This window comes from Saimiri boliviensis, chromosome 12 (genome assembly GCF_048565385.1).
Source record: "Saimiri boliviensis isolate mSaiBol1 chromosome 12, mSaiBol1.pri, whole genome shotgun sequence".
Taxonomy (NCBI): Eukaryota; Metazoa; Chordata; class Mammalia; order Primates; family Cebidae; genus Saimiri; species Saimiri boliviensis.
Window position 1 is genome coordinate 74,625,588 of NC_133460.1, and position 20,544 is coordinate 74,646,131.

At 37.5% G+C, this 20,544-nt stretch overlaps 1 long non-coding RNA gene across 1 annotated transcript in view; it reads right to left on the reverse strand.

The window, feature by feature from the left end:
- LOC104650497 (uncharacterized) overlaps positions 1 to 20,544 on the reverse strand; it is a 47,771-nt gene that overhangs the window by 18,779 nt on the left and 8,448 nt on the right. The window contains exons 2-3 of the long non-coding RNA XR_744123.3: positions 16,127 to 16,392; positions 13,922 to 14,024 (exon numbers count right to left, since the gene is read on the reverse strand). This is a non-coding gene — a long non-coding RNA (uncharacterized LOC104650497). The remainder of the gene's footprint in view (positions 1 to 13,921; positions 14,025 to 16,126; positions 16,393 to 20,544) is intronic.

Sequence of the window (20,544 nt, forward strand, 5' to 3'; positions counted from 1 at the left end):
AGCTAGTGCCATCTATTTTAGGTTTTTGTTTTAGGAACAACCTACTTCAAGGTCCCATTTGTGGTTTTAGTCATAATAGTAGTGCTAGTTGTATAAAAACAGTCTCCAGATCTCAGTGGCTTAACACAATACACACATAAAGTTCAGTTCTCACTCCACTGTCCAATGTAGGGGTAAGGGGAGAGAGGGAACTCTCCTCCCTTCAGTCAAGCAGAGACTAAGCTAACAGAGGCCCCATCATCTTTAGTGCATGACCCCCAAGGTTCTCCAACTTGCAGCCAGCAGGTGGGAGAGGAAGAGAACATGATCACATGGCATGTTTCAGGAACCAGGCCTGTGAGTAGCGTATCACTTCTGTATACGTGCTAGAGTCTATCATATGGCATTACTAACATCATGGGGGAATGGGAAATTTAATTTTCTGTCCAAGAAGAAAATGAAATAGGTTTGATGAAAACAGCATTGTCTCGTCCACAGATACTATTAAGTGGCTTGCTCAATTTCCATTTCACCTTTCTGGTATGCATTTCTATACTTCCAAGGCTGAGAAGCTAAAACTTATTTCTGACTCCTTGCAGCTAGAATTCTGGGTGCTAAGTTGGGTCTGCTAATTTGGTTCTACCAATTACCCAAAAAAAATCTGGAGGTAGGAAATGAAGCAAAGGCCATTTTCCTACCCTCTGGCTGCTTTCTACTGGTAAATGCATTATAAAAAGGAGCAATTTTTTTCTGCAGCACAACCCCCAGTGTACATTTTTCAACTTTCTGGGTATCAAGCTTTAGTGGCAATTGCAGTGGCTTTGTGATTTCCAATATTTAGCTCACAGACACAATGGAGTGTTCTTGAATTCAGTTGCCTTGGCCTCCCATGTAGGAATCCCCCATGTGGCCAGTTAGGTAAGGGTACTAGAAGTGATTTCTGGAAACTCCACTGAGAGCCCAGTCTTTCAGTCCTTCTAATAATACATATATATTTTTATTTCCTACTTCTACTTATTTTTATTTATGTGTTTATAATGAGGCAATTAATAGCCATAATTAACATCCATGAACCCACCTTGAAGGCAATAATCAAAACATGGCCAATAACTTATCTATGTCCTATCTATGCACTCTTCCTTCAACTTACCTTCCTGCTCCATCTCAAAGATAAGCACAATGTTGAGTTCCCTTCCTTTTATTCCCCAGTTTTATCTCATATGTATATATTCCTAAAGTAACTGTTGTTTAAATTTTGTTTTTGTACTTTACAAAGATGGTATCATACTATGCCATCTTTTGAGATTTGTCTTTTTCATTCACTATAATTCAGATCCATTCTTGTATTCATGGTGTTGCATATAGCTAAAATTCATTCATTTTTCACTGCAGTATAATATTCTATTATACAAACAAACCACAATTCTTACCCTAATATACAGTTAATCAGCATTTCTCCCAGTATTGTGTTAGGAACAATGCTTCTGTGAACATTATTGGAAATAGGTTCTACTATGCCTGTGCAAAAGTGACTTTCTGTATACAGGAGTGCAGCTGCTGTATCCGAAGATATGAGAAAGTTCAATATTATAAGATCATGTCAAATAATTTCTAAAATGAATTTTATGACCTCACTCTGTCAAAACTCCACTGCTAGATATCTCAGTTGCTGCCCCCTACCTGCTCTGGGCTCAGCTTTCATTTGTTAACTTAGGAGCATTGCTAGAGACCTTTCCAACCTTTCTTGAGATAAGAAATTCTTCACACAGTGAAGATACAATCCCAGTTGTATCTGGGATCTAGTTGATGTGGAGTGGCAGTGTCCACACATTGCTTCTAGTTAGTCAAAATGTTGAAAGCAGAATTCCCCCACCTTAATAAATGGAATTGTTTGCACATAATTCAATGTATTAATATCTGCAGTGGTCTCTACTTCCTGATCCTTGACTGACACAAATGGCAAGAACTCTAGGCTTGGTGCAGATGACATGCATTACCTTAGTCACTTAAAAAGTGGGTGCTTTCGGCAAATACATTAACTGCCCTGAGATGTAGTTTCCTGATTTCCTTCCTTTTTTTTATTTAGACAGTCTCACTTTGTCACCGAGCACCCTGGCTAAAGTGCAGTGGTGTGATTTCAGCTCACTGCAACCTCTGCCTCCCAGGTTCAAGAGATTCTCCTGCTGAGCCTCCCAAGTAGCTGGGATTACAAGCATGCACCACCACACCTGGCTAATTTTTGTTTTTTTTTTAGTAGAGAGGGGGTTTTGCCATGTTGGTCAGGCTGGTCTGGAACTCCTGGCCTCAAGTGATCCACCCACCTTGGCCTCCCAAAGTGCTGGGATTACAAACATAGGCCATTGTGCCCAGCCAGTTTCCTGATTTCTAAGTTGAAGAAAAACACGAGTACCCTCCCTACCTGTGAGGCGTATAAGGAAATAACTAAAACAAATCGTTGTACAGAGTAGAACCTCTGTGAACAATGAAAATATATACTGTATGCTTTCTGTCTGCAACACACTATATTATGTATTTAATGATGTTATTTTGTTTAATGCTCACAACAGTCTTACAAGGTGACTTCTACTATTATCCCCATTTTACAAATGAGAAAATTAAGGGCTTAAGACGGTTAAGGTACTTGTATTAAGGTCACATGGCTAGTAAGTGGCATAGCCAAAACTGGAACCCAAGGCAATCTCATGCACAGATTTGCTGTATTATTTAGTTCCCAGCCAATATCACATCTGCAACCTCATGGGACACCCTGAGCCAGCACCACCCAGCTAAGACACTGTGAGATAATCAATTTTTATTGTTGTTTTAAACCACTAAGTTTTAAATTTTTGTTTATAATATTATTTTTTTGGAGACAGCATCTTGGCTTTCTTACCCAGGCTGGAGTGTGGTGGTATGTTCATACCTCACTGCAGCCTCTCACCTCCCAGGCTCAAGTGATCCTCCCACCTCAGCCCCACAAGTACTTGGGACCACAAGTGTGTGCCACCACACCTGGGTATTATTTTATTTTTTGTAGAGACAGGGTCTTGCTATGTTACCAGGCTGATGAAGCCACTAAGTTTATAGGTAATTTGTTGTACAGCAATAGGTATTGATAAAAGTTCCTAACTAATTTATACTACTTAAACATTGTGCAGGTAAAAAAAAAAAAATTTCCTTGGCCTGAATTCAGGTTGCCAGTTTATAATGTCTAGAGAGAGAATGCCACCGAAAATATGCCACGCTGGCATAGGGATTCATTTTAAGCCATAGACAGTTGAGAAAAAGCAGACAAGAAAGCTTTCTGCCCTGACCCTCTCTACAAAGGGCAGGATATACTTAATCACCAATCTCTAGACTCTTACCAGCCCAGAATGGCACCAGAGAAAGCTATATAACAAACCTTGCTACAACAACATTTATCTTTCATTAGCTTTCCCATATATTCACTTTTGCACAATTTGTTCCCCTAGGAACTACAAGCCCTTTGCTTTGTCTTGTCACTTCTCTATAGATTTATTGTTCTTTTATGAAGATGCTAGATAAGCACTTAGTTCTAACCACCCCTTTGAGTTACTCATCACTGATGAATGTTAATACATAAATTTGTTAATAAATTCCTGTTTGTTTTTATTTTGTTAATCTGTCTTTTGTCAGTCTAATTTGTAGGGCCCCAGCCAATGAACAATTTCTAAAATTGTAGGAAAACAAATGTTTTTTTTCTTATCTACACTTGCTTTGAATTGAATTTTTAAGCACAAAAATAAATTCAAGAGGAAAACTGATTCAATAAACTGAATTATTTTTCCAGATTCAGTTAGAATTGTGTTCACATATATTTCTACCACTTACTGGTTATAGGACCTTGGAAAATTTACTTAACAATTTCCTCACTTGTAAAAGGGGAATAACAATGAAAGTACTCAGGAAAATTTGTGAAATACTTTGAAATAGAACAAAGAAAGATTAGGGAATGTCCTATCTAGCTTATGCTTACGGATTTTCGCTGCATTTTATTTTCTTTGAGCTACTTTATGACTCTATAAATTGCAAAACACAGAGTAATACAAATAACTCTTATTCAAAGGAACAAATTGTGGTGGTCGGAGCCTGTAATCTCAGCTACTCAGGAAGCTTAGGTGGGTGGATCCCTTAAATCTAGGTGTTAGAGACCAGCCTGGGCAACAGACTGAGAGATCTCATCTCTAAAACAAAACAAAACAAAAAAACCCACAAAGAACTAGTGGTATGCCTGTAATCCCAGCTACTGGAGGCTGAGGCATGAGAATCACTTGAATCTGAGAGGCAGACGTTGGAATGATTATTGTCTTGTGGCTATCAGTTTTGCACCTATAAAGTAAATGTATTGTAGCATTCCTGATGGGTTACTTTATTTGTCTCCTCTTTGGATCCTCATTTTAACTGATTATAATATTGTACTGATTTAGTCGTTGATATAAAATCATAGATGTGCTCATTTTATATTTGTGTGTCAATCATGATTCCTCTTAAAAAACCTATCCTTCAACATACTTCAGAGTGTTATCATGATGACTAAATTAATCAAGGCAAGTAAAGCAATTAATACAGCACCTGGTACATAGTGTTCAACAATGTTAGCTAACTTTATAAGAAAGGAAGAAGGTAATGAAGAAGTAATAATGTTAGGTCCCAAGGTAGGTGAGACAAAGGTCCATTAGTCTACCTATCCTACTCATTCCTGTTTTCCCAAAACAGACATTCAGAGATAACAGTTTCACAAATCAACAAAATAGCTAAACTCTAACAACATAGCTATTACAAAAGAACAGTATCTCAGAAAAATCAGCTAACCTCTCTGATCCCAATGAGAATGATATTACTCACTTCAGTAGTTGCTGCGGAGGCTTGCTGAAGTAAGGTATGTGAAATGGGAGTCTGTGAATGATGTGGAGGAATTGTTCTCCAAACAGATTTAGGAAGCACACATCTGAGTATCTGTTCAAATTCTGTGCTTTCTGGCAGGTAGCTGAAAATATCTTAGTGGGCCAGGTATATTCAGGCAGCTCTATCCATCTATTTTTATTTTAGATAGAGATCAAATATGATAGAGATCGAATATTTTTCTATTACAAGAAAAACAATAGAACAAATATCATGATAGTTGGAAATAAATACTCTGAGTCAGAGAAGGAGTATGGAATGGGATGGTGTACTGGGAGGCTCTGGTTAATTGTTGCCACATAAGAATTCAGGTCCAGAGGTTTTTGTTGTTGTTGTTGTTTTTGTTTTGAGACAGAGTCATACTCTGTTGCAAGGCTGGAGTGCAGTGATGCGATCTTGGCTCACTGCAACCTCCACCTCCTGGGTTCAAGCAATCCTCCTGTCTCAGCCCCCTCAGTAGCTGGGATTACAGAGCACCTGCCACTACCACCGGCTAATTTGTAGTATTTTTAGTATAGACGGGGTTTCACCATGTTGGCCAGGCTGCTCTCAAAGTCCTGACCTCAGGTGATCTGCCTGCCTCGACCTCCCAAAGTGCTGAGATTACAGGTATGAGACACTGCGCCAGGCCTTGGTCCAGAGTTTTAAAAGAGCAGCAAGAAACCTCAATTATTAGTGATATTTATATGAGCTCAAGCAAATTAGTAAACATACATGGTAATCAATCAAAACAAATTTTTTATCCCTTTGTTTGTGACCTCTCTCTTAGGCCATTTTCTTCTATGTGTTCTTTGGGTGGCAACTACTTGTTGGTGACACTCATCATGAGTTGCTTATCATTGACGCCCTTTTTTACTAGCATCAATAGAAGATGAGTGACAGACAACTGCATGGTTATTTTTGTTAGGCTGGAATTGTTAATAAAGAGTACATGTAAGAAATATTTGTAGTTCTGAGTCAAAGACATTGGATACTTTGTTTTATCCATCACAGGTTGCTTTGCCATCACAATCTGTAAATGTGGGGAGAAAGGGTTCTAAAGAGGTTCATCCCTTTAATAAACTTTGAAATACAGTAAAAAATAAATAACTTTGAAATCATATACACTTGGATTTGAACCCCAGCTCCATTGTTTAAGTAGTAACTGACCAGAGACAATTAACGTCTCTGATCCTCAGTTTCCTCACTTATAAAAAGAGAATTAATGGCTGCTCAAGGAATCAGCCAGCTTTTATCTTCCTGCTCTGCTATCTTTAGCGTGAGACTTTCAGCTCTTTGATAAGAAGGTGGCTGTTGTATCTACAAGCATTGCTTCTGAGTTCTAGGCAGGAAGAAGAGAGAAGAATGAAGGTTAAATGACATATGTTAGGTGAGTGTGCTTCCCTTAACAAAATTCAATAGCTTTCTTAGAAGTCACATCTAGTAGACTTCTGCTTACCAGCCATACTAACCACCATGGTTGCAAGGGAACTTGGGAAATTAAGATTTTTATTTTTATTTTTAGCTGGGGATATTTCCATTCACCTATATGGCAGAGTTTTAATACTATCAATGGGAGAATGGTTACAGGGTGAAAAACAAAAACAACCAGCAGTATCTGTCACAGGGCTCAATAATCCAAAATATTATATATATGTTGACTTTTATCTCAGCTAGTCTCTCTCCCTTGTCATAATACCCAAAACACTGGGCATATAGTGTGTGTGTATATGTGTGCGTGCATGCACATTCAATCTGGTTTCTTGTAATCATCACAAAAAGTTAAATTTTTTTTTAAAAAGAGAAACGATTTTTTTTTTTTACAAAAGTATGCTAAGTAAGTAACTTTTGGGTTTTCTTTATCTGGAAGATTTCTACAATAATAACAATCATTTTCATATTCTAGTAACTAAAATTTACTGAGAATTTACTATATGCCAGACATTATGCAAAGTATTTTATATTCATTACATTCATCATGAAAACTCCATAATATAGTTATAGTCCCTACCCTACAAATAGGGAACTGATGCTCAGAGAAATTAATCCACTTAAGATTACATAGCTACTACACAGTGGAGCTAATACTTGAATTTGGATCTGTCTGATAGCAAAACTCCTGCTCTTGGTCACCATATTATACCATCAGCTTGCAAGATGTCTAGCACCTACTTCTGGGGACTCTTTCCACACTTTATTCTACATTTCAAATCTTGGTCTCATCATTTGACCACTACCACAATAATAATTGTCGTAGATAAGAATCATTAGTGAATTCTAAAATTAGTGGGAAAAATATGATGAGAAACAGGATATATGCATATTTTCAAAGTATCTCCATACATGATACTTACTAATTACAAAGAGAATAAGAGTAACTTTATTGTGGAGAAATCAGGCACACATCACCATAACCAAGTAATCAAAGTTAACATCACTAGTAATGAGACATACCAACATCATGTGATTCCAGAAATGATGCACTAAGTAGGGCACCGCATTACATAATGTGGTATTCTTTTTTTTTTTTTTTTTTTTTTAAGATAGGGTTTCACCATGTTGGTCAGGCTGGTCTTGAACTCCCGACCTCAGGTGATCCGCCCGCCTTGGCCTCCAAAGTGCTTGGATTACAGGCGTGAGCCACCTTGCCCAGCTGACTCATAATGTGGTATTCTTATGGAAAATGCATAATCTGAATTTAATGATGCGAATACCAGACATACCCACTTTAAGGGACATTCTACAAAACAACTAGCTAGTTCTCTCTTGAAGGGTCAATGTCATGAAAGGCAAAGAAAAAAATGAGGGAATGTCTCAGACTGAAAGAAACTAAGAAAATGTGACCATTAAGTGCAATGTATAGATTGTATCTAGGTCCATAAAAAGAACATTAGTGTGACAATTAGTAAAATTTGAGTAAGGCCTGTATATTAGTTAATAGTATGATATCAAAGTTAATTTCCTGGTTTTTATAATTGTACTACTATTATGTAGGGTGAAAAATATATGAGAACTGTTTTATGCTTTTTTTGCTGACAGTTTTGTTTTTGCATCTTTTTTTTTTTTTTTTTTTTTTTTTTGAGACGGAGTTTCGCTCTTGTTACCCAGGCTGGAGTGCAATGGCGCAATCTCGGCTCACCGCAACCTCCGCCTCCTGGGTTCAGGCAATTCTCCTGCCTCAGCCTCCTGAGTAGCTGGGATTACAGGCACGCACCACCATGCCCAGCTAATTTTTTTGTATTTTTAGTAGAGACAGGGTTTCACCATGTTGACCAGGATGGTCTCGATCTCTTGACCTTGTGATCCACCCGCCTCGGCCTCCCAAAGTGCTGGGATTACAGGCTTGAGCCACCGCGCCCAGCCCTGTTTTTGCATCTTTTTTATAAGTCTGAAATCATTTCAAAATAAAAAGTTAAAAGTTAAAACTTATCTCCTAGTTGACTTGTTTACTTACTAAAATTATGTCTGAACTAAAAGTAAATGGACTCCGTCTCAAAAAGAAAAAAAAAGAACAGACATTAACAATAGTCAAAATTTGAAAATATATATAGGAAAACACTCCAAAAGAAATAGATTTAATAGATCAAAATGTTAGCAGTGGTAGTCTTTGGGTGGCAGATCTTTGGAGTTATTTTTTCTACCTTTGCTTTTTCTTTTTTCTACCCAACAACACATCTAAAATGTTTACTGAGACAAAAAAATTAACTGGGGTAAACAAAATACTGTGAGTCCAAAGGTATTACTTATGAAAACCTCAACTTTATTACTTCTCTTTTGGCTGTTCAGAGGATCCACACCACCACCTCCATCCTGCATTTTTTATTTTTAATATGTTTTTATTAGTTGAGGTCAATATAAAAATACTACTGTAAACATAAAAATAAAGACAGATGTAAAATTAAGTGGCTCTGTTTTCTCAGCGACTTAACTCCTTTTGCTATTTAAAATTTTATTTCTGAGTAATAACAAATTCATATTATATTGCAAAAGATAATTTAGAACAAAATGAGCTTCTCGGTTGTTTGAAACAGTATTAAAATTAGCCTTCTACTTGGAAATATGAAAATTATTATTCAAAAAGATATACAGTGGATGCTTAAACAACATGAGTTTGAATTGTTTGGGTCCACTTATACAACGATTTTCTTCCACCTCTGCCACCCCTGAGATAGCAAGACCAACCTCTCCTCCTCCTCCTCCTTCAGCCTACTCAATGTAAAGACGATGAGGATGAAGACTTTTATGATGATCCACTTAATAAATAGTAAATATATTTTCTCTTGTGATTTTCTTAATATTTTATTTTCCCTATTTTACTTTATTGTAAGAATACATTTTGTTTGAAAAGAAGTATATCTGTTAAAAATATTTTAAAACTTCTACAGAAATATTAGATCAAGATGATAATATAAACAAATGCATATTTGTCCAGTCTTCTTCCTTTCCTGACCCAAACGCTATATGTATACATATATACACATAGATATGTGATATTTGAAAGTCATGCCGACTTAGACAAATGGCTCTAAATGCACCAAACATTCTGGGGGAACTGCAGAAAGACAGAAGGAATTGGGATAACACTGGAGGAGGGAACTACTGCCCCAATTTCGTGAGGAGGGCACCTGTAAATTACGAGACAGCCTTCAGTATTGCTCTAAGCTTGGGGAAAGCAGATATGGGGACCAAGAGGCAGTCCTAAATCAATATTCAGTGTGATTTTTGTAATGTTACAATAGTAGGAACAATCAGACATTCCTCCCTTCATCCTTTCACTTGTGCTATGCAGGAAGCAGCAAAAGCAGTTCCGGTAAATGAGAATACTTGCACATTACAAGCAGGGAGTACTCAATGGGCATGTGTACCACCAAAAGAAAGTAGGGGTTCCCATGCCCAGAAGATGAGCTAATGACCCCCTTAGTTTGGTGGTATCTCCTACCTCGCCTCTGTAACCACAGGAAGCAGAACACAAGTACTCCCAGACAGACAGGCAGATTAGCAGGTAACTAAAAATATAAACCTAAGGACACAACAAAGAATCACCACACATTTGAGGAAAATTGTAGAGGAGTTCCAGAAGGAGAGAATGGTGGGAATGGATAAGAGAGGGAATATACAAAGAATAACAGAATAAAATATTATTAATCAAAGAAATAAAACTGCCAGTGAAAGGGCCCATGAGCTATTTAAAATAAATAGAAACACAAATTGAAAGACTCCAGATCATACCTTGACATTTCATGGTAAACTTTGAGAAAACTAGAGAGAAGAATCCTAATACCCTCAAAAGAAAACAAAGCCAAACAAAAATTGGTTACTTAACAAAAAAAAAAAAAAAGGAGGCTTTTAAGATATGCCATCATTTCAAGAAAACAACTAAATAGACTCATAGGATCCTAAGAACCTTAGGAATGTAACATAGAGAAAACAGAAGTGTTATTTAAGCCTAAACTGGCCATAGTAACATCTGATTTCCAAAGATGGCGGTTGTGACAAAATTCACATGAATGAGGAAATCAATCTTTATTCTGATCTTCTCTTCTCAAGATCTGGGAAATGGAGAAAGAAAAGCCCCAAATTATGAAACCTCTGCCAGTTCCTCTGGGCTGCTAAAGGAAAGACCTGGACTACACCACTCCGTGTTTCAACATATTAACGAGTTTTTGTGTACAAAGGTAGGCCCCCAGTTAGTGGTGGAGACACAAGTCATTCTGCATAATAAATTGAGAAGGATGACCCTGGGGAAGGCTGGAGGTTGAGAGCTGTGGAATGAGATGAGCTTGCATATCATAGCTAGAGTCTGAACCTGCAGGAAATGGTGGCTAGGAAGGAGGCATTCCCTTCAGATGAGGTGGCTGAAAGGCTGTTTATTTTCAAAACATCATTTAACTTTTTACTATGAACAAACTTTAAGCTGATGAAAAAGATGCAAAAATAATATAGTGGGTTTTCCATACACCTCTCACACAGCTTCCCTAAATGTTAACACATTACATAAATCACAGTACTATTATTAGAACTAGGAAATCCACATTGGTATAATATTACTTATTATACTAAACCTCTAATTTGAATTTTGTCAGTTTTTCCATCAGTGTCCCTTTTCTGTTCCAGAATCCTATACAGAATCCCACATTGTATTGAGTTGTTATTTTGTCTCAGACTCCTGTAGACTGTAATAGTTTCTTAGTCTTTCCTGCTCTTTCATGACCTTGATACTTCTGAAGAGTATTGATCAGTTATTTATTCAATGTCCCTCAAATTGGTAATTTTTTACAGACAGGGTCTCGCTCTGTCACCTGGGATGGGTGCAGTGATGTGATTATAGCTCACTATAACCTTGAATTGCTGCTCGTGACCCTCCCACTTCAGCCTCCTGAGTAGCTGAGAGTACAGGAAGGTGCTATCATGCCCTAATTATTTTTATTTTTAGTAGAGATGAATTCTTGCCACATTGCTCAGGCTGGTCTCAAACTCTTGGCCTCAAGTGATCCTCCTGCCTCAGCCTCCCAAAGACTGGAATTACAGGCATGCACAATTGTGCCCAGCAAGTTTTCTTCTGATTGGATTGAGTTTATGCATTTTTGGCAAGAATACCACAGAAATGATACTGTATCCTCATGTAATGGGATAGATGCATCATATAATGGGATTCATTATTGTTGTATTACTAGTGATGTTGACCTACCACTTGACTAAGGAGCTTTTTGCTGAGTTTCTCCACTGTAATATTATTATTTTTCTCTGGATAGTAAATCAATGTCTGGAGAAGATGCATTGAGACTGTTCAGTCTGTTTTAACTCAAACTTTCACAGATTTTAGCATCAATCTATTCCATCTATATATCTTTTCTGCTAGAATTATCATTTTAGTGTTTGCTTAGTGGTGATTTTCTATTTCTCTCTATCATTCTATCTTTATTAGTTGGCTTTTTTTCTGCAGTGGGCAGATCTGAGCAAACATGCCCCAAAGTCTGAGGAAGCTGAGAGGCCAAAGAAAGATGCTGACAAATCCAATTTCTTTTTAGAAGGAAACATTTAATAAAACATCCAGTTTCTTAGAAAGAAACATTAAACGAACAGAATGGGCACAAGATGAGATGGTGGGTCTCACATCATTACGGCCAAGACCCAGGTCTTATATACCATAAAGGAGGGGTAGTTCAGAAAGGATATGTAGAATAATTGAAGTATGATAACATCAAGGTTATTTAGCCTAAGGTCAGGATTTAAGGTAAGTGCCTGCTCTTATACAAAAATAACAGATAAACTAGAAATCTTAGAGGCCCTCCCAGAACAGGGGTTAATCAGAAGTCAGCATGGTGGAGTATCATCCAAGATGGAGTTGCTTTAGCCACCACAGAATTCTACTCTAAGAAAAAGCTGTCCCTTCTTTCCCACTTACTTATTTAATCAATTACTTAAATATATGGTGACAGGAATATTTATTTTACCATGTGGGTTATAATCCACTATGGTCAATATAGTTATTATTTAGCTTGTTGTTCAAATTGTTCCAGCTTTGGTCTTTTGGAGATTCTTTAGCTTGATGCCTATGTACCTTTGGCAAATCTTACCTGGTGTTAAAGCATTTCCTTACTTTCTGGCACTATGAAATATTCCAGGCTCATCTTGTACTTTCCCTGACATGCCTGGGACCAACAACTTCTTGAAGGAACCCTGGTTGTTTTATTTAAGAATAGTATTTAAAAATCAAATCTGGGTACTAGGTGAGCTTATTATTACTGGAATATCATTGCTTTTAGGCCCTATCACTAGGCATATATGCCTATATAATAACCCCTATGTGTACATGTTTCTCTATTTCTGTATCTAACCATGTATATGTACTAAAAACGATGAGTTGCCAGGTACAGTGGCTCATGCCTGTAATCCCAGAATTTCTGGAGGCAGAAGTGGCAGGATCTCTTAAGGTCAAGAGTTTGAGAACAGCCTGGGCACATAGTGAGACCCTGTCTCTAAAAGAAAAAAAAAAAATTAGCCAGGTGTGGTGGCATGCACCTGTAGTCCCAGCTTTAGAGGCTGAGGTGGGAGGCTTGCTTGAGCCCAGGAATTTGAGGCTGCAGTGAGCTATCATCATGCCACTGCACTCCAGCCTGGGTGACAGTGAAACTCTGTCTCTAAAAATATAAAAATTATGAGTTCATATTAATATATTAGATTCCAATTCAATATCAGAGGATTTATTTCATTTGAAGGACTTTTAAAGACAGGAGTGTCCAAAGTTAAATGTCTGGTTTATGTGAAAGAACCCTTTCCATCACCACAGCCTTTTCACTATGACCAATATACACATACAAATGGGTTGCATGTATGTCAAGGAAAAGGAGTCCTTGTCCATGGATGGAGCAATATAATGCAGAATAAGAATATGAGATTGTGAGATCATTCATTTATAAATTACACTAACTGAGCAAAGCAAAAGGTCTGAACCAAAGGTAAACAGGAAAATTTAAGGCCCCCACAAGGGACGGATGGCATATGTTCTGCCATTTCTACTTTCTGTACCAATGGCAGATGTCAACAAATAACCACCACACACTAAGCCAAAACATGGCTCCAAATTTTCAGACATGCATTTTAGGCAGCCACTACCAAGCAACTGGAATTCACACTATGGATGACTCCTATCCCTAGGTTAAAGAAATGAACAGCTAATGTAAATCATATTAGTTTGGAGAAGAGAAAGAACATCATCCATCATTAGAATTTTGCACAAATTACAGATAAAGCCTGATACAACATGGTAAGTGATGTTCAAAAATTCAATGACCTGAGGCCAGTTCCTAGGGTTTGGCTCATGATACAAGGTTTAGTATCACCTGGTGACCAGTGCTTCATTTTAGTTTAGGTATCAGTGGGGAAGACTGTTAATCATGTGCCTAGCTGAGATTTCCAAGTCAGCATAGTGACTCCAGGCATCGTCCAATTGAATGAGACTTATTTCTATGACTGATCCTAAAAGAATGGAATGGATAATATTGTGGACAAAGGACCCACCCTCCACTTTCCTACTTACCAAGATGGAGTTGCTGCTGTTTCTCTCCCCTCTGGGATTCTCTCTACTTTCCAAGTCAAGTCTCTTCTGTGCAAGTTTAGCTCACCCCAATTGAAGAAATATGCTGTATAGAGAAGGGGAGCCAATCACCAGTCAGGTCATATATGAATTTACATGATGGTGAAGGTTTCTATACCTGGTAAGAGTAGTGGGCAGAAAGCTGCAGCATGAGCTAATGGGAAATAAGAGGGGCAACTATGATGGAAAAATGGTGAGAACAATAGAGAAGGAAGGTACTCTGGCAGAAGGACTGCAGGATAATGCTTACCCTTGGACCTGTGAGTAGAAAGTCCCAGAATAAAAGAGGATAAGCTAAATGCAGTGTAGAAAATCTGGCTTTGTCAAATAAAATAGAATTCATATGGAAAATGCTCACAATACAGTGTTAAATAAAAGTAATGTGGCCAAAAAACGCTGTGAATATAGTTTGATCCTTAAGTGTGTGAGTGTGTGTTTTCTTTAAATGTGTTATATAGCCAGGCACGGTGGCTCAAGCCTGTAATCCCAGCACTTTGGGAGGCGAAAGTGGGTGGATCACGAGGTCAAGAGATCGAGACCATCCTGGTCAACATGGTGAAACCCCATCTCTACTAAAAATACAAAAAATTAGCTGGACATGGTGGCATGTGCCTGTAATCCCAGCTACTCAGGAGGCTGAGGCAGGAGAATTGCCTGAACCTGGGAGGTGGAGGTTGCGGTGAGCCGAGATCGCGCCATTGCACTCCAGCCTGGGTAACAAGAGCGAGACTCCGTCTCAAAAAAAAAAAAATGTGTTATATGCCTACTATGGTAAGATGGCAAGGACAGGGTGGAGAACAGGAATGAATGGACATGGTTTCTGCCATTGTAAGGCTGACAGTTTAATATAATAGATGGCTTTGAAAGTAAACAAATGTTAAGAGTGATTATATCACTGGTTGTAGCATTAAGGATGAATTTATTTTCTTCTTTATAAATTGTTATATTTTACACATTTTCTACAAGAATGACACATGCCTTTTATAATGAGAGAAAAGCAACACATCTTATATGTAAATGAACAAACATTACGAAAAATAAAACAAAACAAAGAAGACCAGGCTACAGGAATCAATTCACATTCATTAGGCTAATAACAGCTTTGTTTACAAAACAAAATACCAATTTTATGTATGCAGCTATGTTTAAGATCTTACAACAGTAGCTAAAGTTATATAAAGAGGGTTAAAAACCAATCTTTACTCACAAGAGAGATTCGATTATTCTTTGTGTGGTGCTTGTGGCATGGGGAGCTGAGGGAATAGTAACAGCAGATAAAAAAATATTATGTTTGTTTGAGTAATAAAATAAGGGCTAGCTAGATGTGTTCATATTTTATCAACATGCAGTTTAATTTGATGTAGCATAACATTTTCTATCCTCTGATTTTCAAAATGTTTCCATTCTTGGATGAAGATTTGGGAGATACTCTAACACACTTTACCAGCAGCACCTTGCCATAGCATCTCTTAGAATAATAAAACTTGAAGAATGCTTATCATTACCTATGCTATGTCAACTTGCTAACTTCAATGTCAGAAAGAGTTTGTCTTAAATTTTAAAAGTAGAGTAATAGAATATTAATAATAACAACTACACTTAATGGGCATTTACTTTGTGCCAGACATTTTACATTGATCATTTCACTGGATCATTCACAACAAAAAAGAATCACAGGTCTATAATCTCTTATTTATAACTCTGGGGACCAGATATGCTTGGAAATGAGAATTTTTTGGAATTCAGGAAGAAATTGGAATCCTTTGAAATATAGTATATAAATTGCATATTTTGTAACATTCCAAATGGGTAGAGAACTGTACTATGTAATGAAACACATTAATCTTACTATTTCTGCAAATAAATATAAGAAAATTCACATGAAGTGAAACAAAACTATAATAATATTGCAATTTATTTACAAAAATATATTAGTAAATTTATTGGTAAAAAAATTTTTAAATAAATAAGTTTACTGGTAAATGAAATAGCAGGATAAATATAGATCACACATACCATAAGCTTTTAATGTATTTTGGCACTTGTGGAAAAACTTCTTATTTCTAAGGAAATTTTAAGTAAAATTTAAAAACTTATACTGATGAAAACTAACCTATATTACATATACATGCAATGAATGTTCATTACCTCTGATTGCCTGAGCATCTTGAAGAGGTTGTTCCAGTTCTTCATGGAATATTCTAGCTTGTTTCATGACCAACAAACCCATCAGTGATGTGTCTTTACTTCTTTGTTGTCAAATTCATTGAATGAACACACAGTAAAGATCTTCATTTTTGGCTCTATGCAATGTTTTTCTGTTTTTCATTAGTTCTTGGTTATCGCTGTCACTATATAATTTCAACAACTTGTCTGCTTCCTTTTTTTTTTGACAGGGTCTCACTGTCGCCAGGCTGGAATGAAATAGTATGATCTTGGTTCACTAAGACCATCTCACTCTGTCACCCAGGCTGCAGTACAGTGGTGTGATCTTGGCTCACTGCAGCCTCCACCTCCTGGGTTCAAGCGATTCTCCTGCCTTAGCCTCCCAAGTAGCTGGGATTACAGGCACGAACCTCCACACCTGGCTAATTTTTGTATTTTTAGTAGAGACAGGGTTTCACCATGGCAGGCTGGTCTTGAACTCCTGACCTCAAGTGATCCACGTGCCTTGGCCTCCCAAAGCACTGGGATTACAGGTGTGAGTCACTGTGCCCAGCCCTTTGTTTCTTTAAATCATATACTGTTGTGGTTCCCACACCATATTCTTCAGTAAGACACCTTAGACATACCACCATCAAGCACAGTTCTTATAAAACAAAAAGTTCTATTTTATAAAACACAGTTCTATTGCACAACTGATCTGCAATAACTCCACTTTGTGAGCTATTGATAAAGACAGATGCTTCATTTTCTTCTCACTGTTACCCATAGGTATATCTTTAGCTCTTTTTGACATTTTCCATGGAATTAGTCCTCAGGTCAGAAAATGTCAGCACATCAGAGAGGCATGTGTGACAGATAAAAGTGCTGAGACAGTAGAGGCTTCATATTTGTTTACAGTTGGTTTTTTGTTTTGTTTTGTTTTTTGCCATATAATCCTGGTGCCAAACTTATAAAAACACTTTTGCATGTCACAGTGTTTTTGTTTTTTATTATGTTTTGGAATTGCAGAGTAGAGACTATAGACCTGCATTAAAAATATCATTTTAATGATGAAAAGACTGAGGCTCAGTTAGTACCTTGCTCAAGGTTATGCAGCTATTACTTGTCTTTTCTGCTTATAGTTAGTCTCCTAAAATTTGATCACTTTACTAGACAGAAAAATGTTTGTTTTTCTGGTATTGTCTGTCAAGATGATTTGAGTTGAAATATTTTTAGCACAAGAACCTGATACTCTTGGCCATTTGATTGACACAGTCAGTAGCTGAGCCTCAATGCTGAATCACATGGAGATGCTGTGGCAAGAGGTTAGAGTTCCTAAATTTATAGTTATTGAATATAGATTTTTCTTTTTATACCAAATGAACTGTTTGGTACTTACTGCCTGGTTACTTATTGCTTCACAATGAGCAAATCAGGAAAAATGAAAGCGCTCACTGCAAATGTCCCAAACACTCCCACAAGTTTGCCATAAATACCGACTCATTTAAAAGGCTTTTTTTGTGCTGGGTGCAGTGGTCACGCCTATAATCCCAGCACTTTGGGAGGCCAAGGCGGGCGGATCACAAGGTCAAGAGTTTGAGAGCAGCCTGACTAACATGGTGAAACCCGTCTCTACTAAAAATACAAAAATTAGCTGGGCATGGTGGCATGTGCCTGTAATCTCAGCTACTCAGGAGGCTGAGGCAAGAGAATTGCTTGAACCCAGGAGACAGAGATTGCAGTGAGCCAAGATTGTGCCATACGCTCCAGCCTGGGTGACAGAGACTCCGTCTCAAAAAAACAAAGGCATTTTGCTTGAGTGTTTCTAAACTGTTCTGAAAATTGTACATTCCAACTGTGACTCAGAATTGTTAATCAAGTTCAGAAGTAAAACACATTTTAGACATTCTAACAAAATGTTTCTTTTAATTTATAATTTAGAAAGAATTCATTAGAATTTGTAATGACTTTTAAGGTTCTGTGGTTTGAGCCTTATTTCATGTATTCTTTTATAAGTTCCTATTGGAAGGCCAGCTTTTCTTCCTTATTCTTTTTTTTTTTTTTTTTTTTTTTTTTGAGATGGAGTTTTGCTCTTGTTGCCCAGGCTGGAGTGCAATGGCACATTCTCGGCTTACTGCAACCTCCGCCTCCTGGGTTCAGGCAATTCTCCTGTCTCAGCCTCCCAAGTAGCTGGGATTACAGGCATGTGCCACCATATCCGGCTAATTTTTTTTGTATTTTTAGTAGAGACGGGGTTTCACCATGTTGGCCAAGATGGTCTCGATCTCTTGACCTCATGATCCACCCTCCTCGGCCTCCCAAAGTGCTGGGATTACAGGTGTGAGCCACCGCGTCCGGCCCTTTCTTCCTCATTCTTATCTTCCCCATATTTCTTTAGATCTTCCTCAAATGTCTAATATGAACTGCTACAAATGCCTGAAGATTATGAAAGCACTTCTAAGTCTTTCTATTTCTATTGGGTTTAAGAGCAGTCCTTTGGTTGTACTGTTAGAAAAATGAGTAAAGCACAGTTCTATAAAACAAAAAATAAAACTCTAGATCCCCCAACTGACTGAATGGATCCCTCTCTTGGCCAAGGGCATTCCAAAGTAAACCTGAAAAACTAGTTCAGGCCATGATGGGAAGGGGTGGTGGGTGGGCATACCTCATTATTCCCCCTCCTGTCAGAATTAAGGCACAACTAATCAGTGTTAACGTTAAAACGGAGATCTTAAGACTGACAAAAGAGACTCTTCGTAGCAGTAAGATAACCAAAAAAATATACATGTGACTCCAGTATAGAATCATGTGACAGCAGGTCCTGAAAGAAATTGAAGTATTTTACCCCAAAATATATTTCTTTGATATTTTGAAATGGCTCTGCAAAGCTGTCTCTTGTGGGGGAAAGGATTCTATAGAAAATCCTTTTTCTTTTCCAGATATTTTCCTGATCCAGGAGAGACTAACTAAAGGTCTTACATAATACCTTTTTAAGTCTGATAAGAGACATTTGCCATTTATTCTCTCTGAAGCATGCTACTTGGAATCTTCATCTGCATAATAAGAACCTTGGTCTCCACAACGTAACCCAGACATTCCTTTCCATTGATTCCAGGTCTTTAGATAATAATTGAACTCTTCCAATCTATTGTCAATTAGAAACTGTTGGAATCCACCTATGACCTGGAAGCCTCCCTGCACTGCCAGCTCCCAGTTTGAGTTGTTCTACCCTTTCAGGTGGGACCAATGGACACCTTACATGTATTGATGTCTGCCTGTAACTTCTGCCCCTCTAAAATGTATAAAATCAAGTTGTAACCCAACCACCTTAGGCACATGTTCTCAGGATATTTTGAGGCTGTGCCTCAGGCCTTGGTCACTCATATTTGGCTCATAATAGATCCCTTCAAATATTTTCCAGGATTTGACTCTTTTTCATTAACAGTGTAATTCAGAAGAGTTTCAATTCTAGTAAATAATTGGGTATGATTTGGAATACTTGGTTGATACCATTACTATACAACAAACACCCATGACACGCCAATTTACTCATGAAAGAAACCTGCACATGTACCCCTTGAGCCTAAAAAACAAGTTGGGAAGAAAAAAAATTACAGTAAATATGAGAAATGTATAATATGGAGGAAAGAAAAATAGAGCAGTTGACCTATGTGAAGTATGCAAAACTTATCAGGCCGAGAGAAAAATGAGTGTGAGACTTCAGCATTACCTGACCCCCTCTATTTAGGAGGGAAACTGTTTAAAGGCATTTTGTTCCTGACTAGCTGTATCATCCATTATCTTCATGTTCCTGGACTTTATGATACCAAACAACAATGTATAGTCAATCATTAGTGCATGCTATTTTAATATAAATTATTGGAGAACAACTTAAGAACTACCTTTTCTTTTCCTTTAAACTCACTTGTTACTGCTACTCATTGGAGCATAATTCAGGTATGCTTTTGAGTTACAGTCCTCAAACTTAGCTCAAATAAATACTTTACTTATGATGTTTGCTTCCATTTTTTTCCCCTTTAGGTCAATAAAATCCAGTGAGGATTCTCTCCCTGAGGAAAGGAAGAGATCATATTTTGTTTGGTGGGGTTATATCACTCTCATATTATTTTTCTACATTAGTCCTTCCTATTACATTGCAATAAGAGCTACAGTTTATTGGGTATATTCTGTGGGTCAGGCTGGCACATAGAGAAGCTAATATTTAAGAAGTATTAGACTTAGAAAGAGTTGCCTCACCCTTGCCCAGTATTAGAAACTCCTGAATGCAAGAGTCCAGAATCCACCCATCTATTTGAGTATAAGGCCCTACATACTTTCCCCTCTTATTTCAACATACTCTTTCCTTTGCCTTGAGCAAACATTTTGTATTCCTCTCGCTTCACTATAATCCTTTCTCCTGT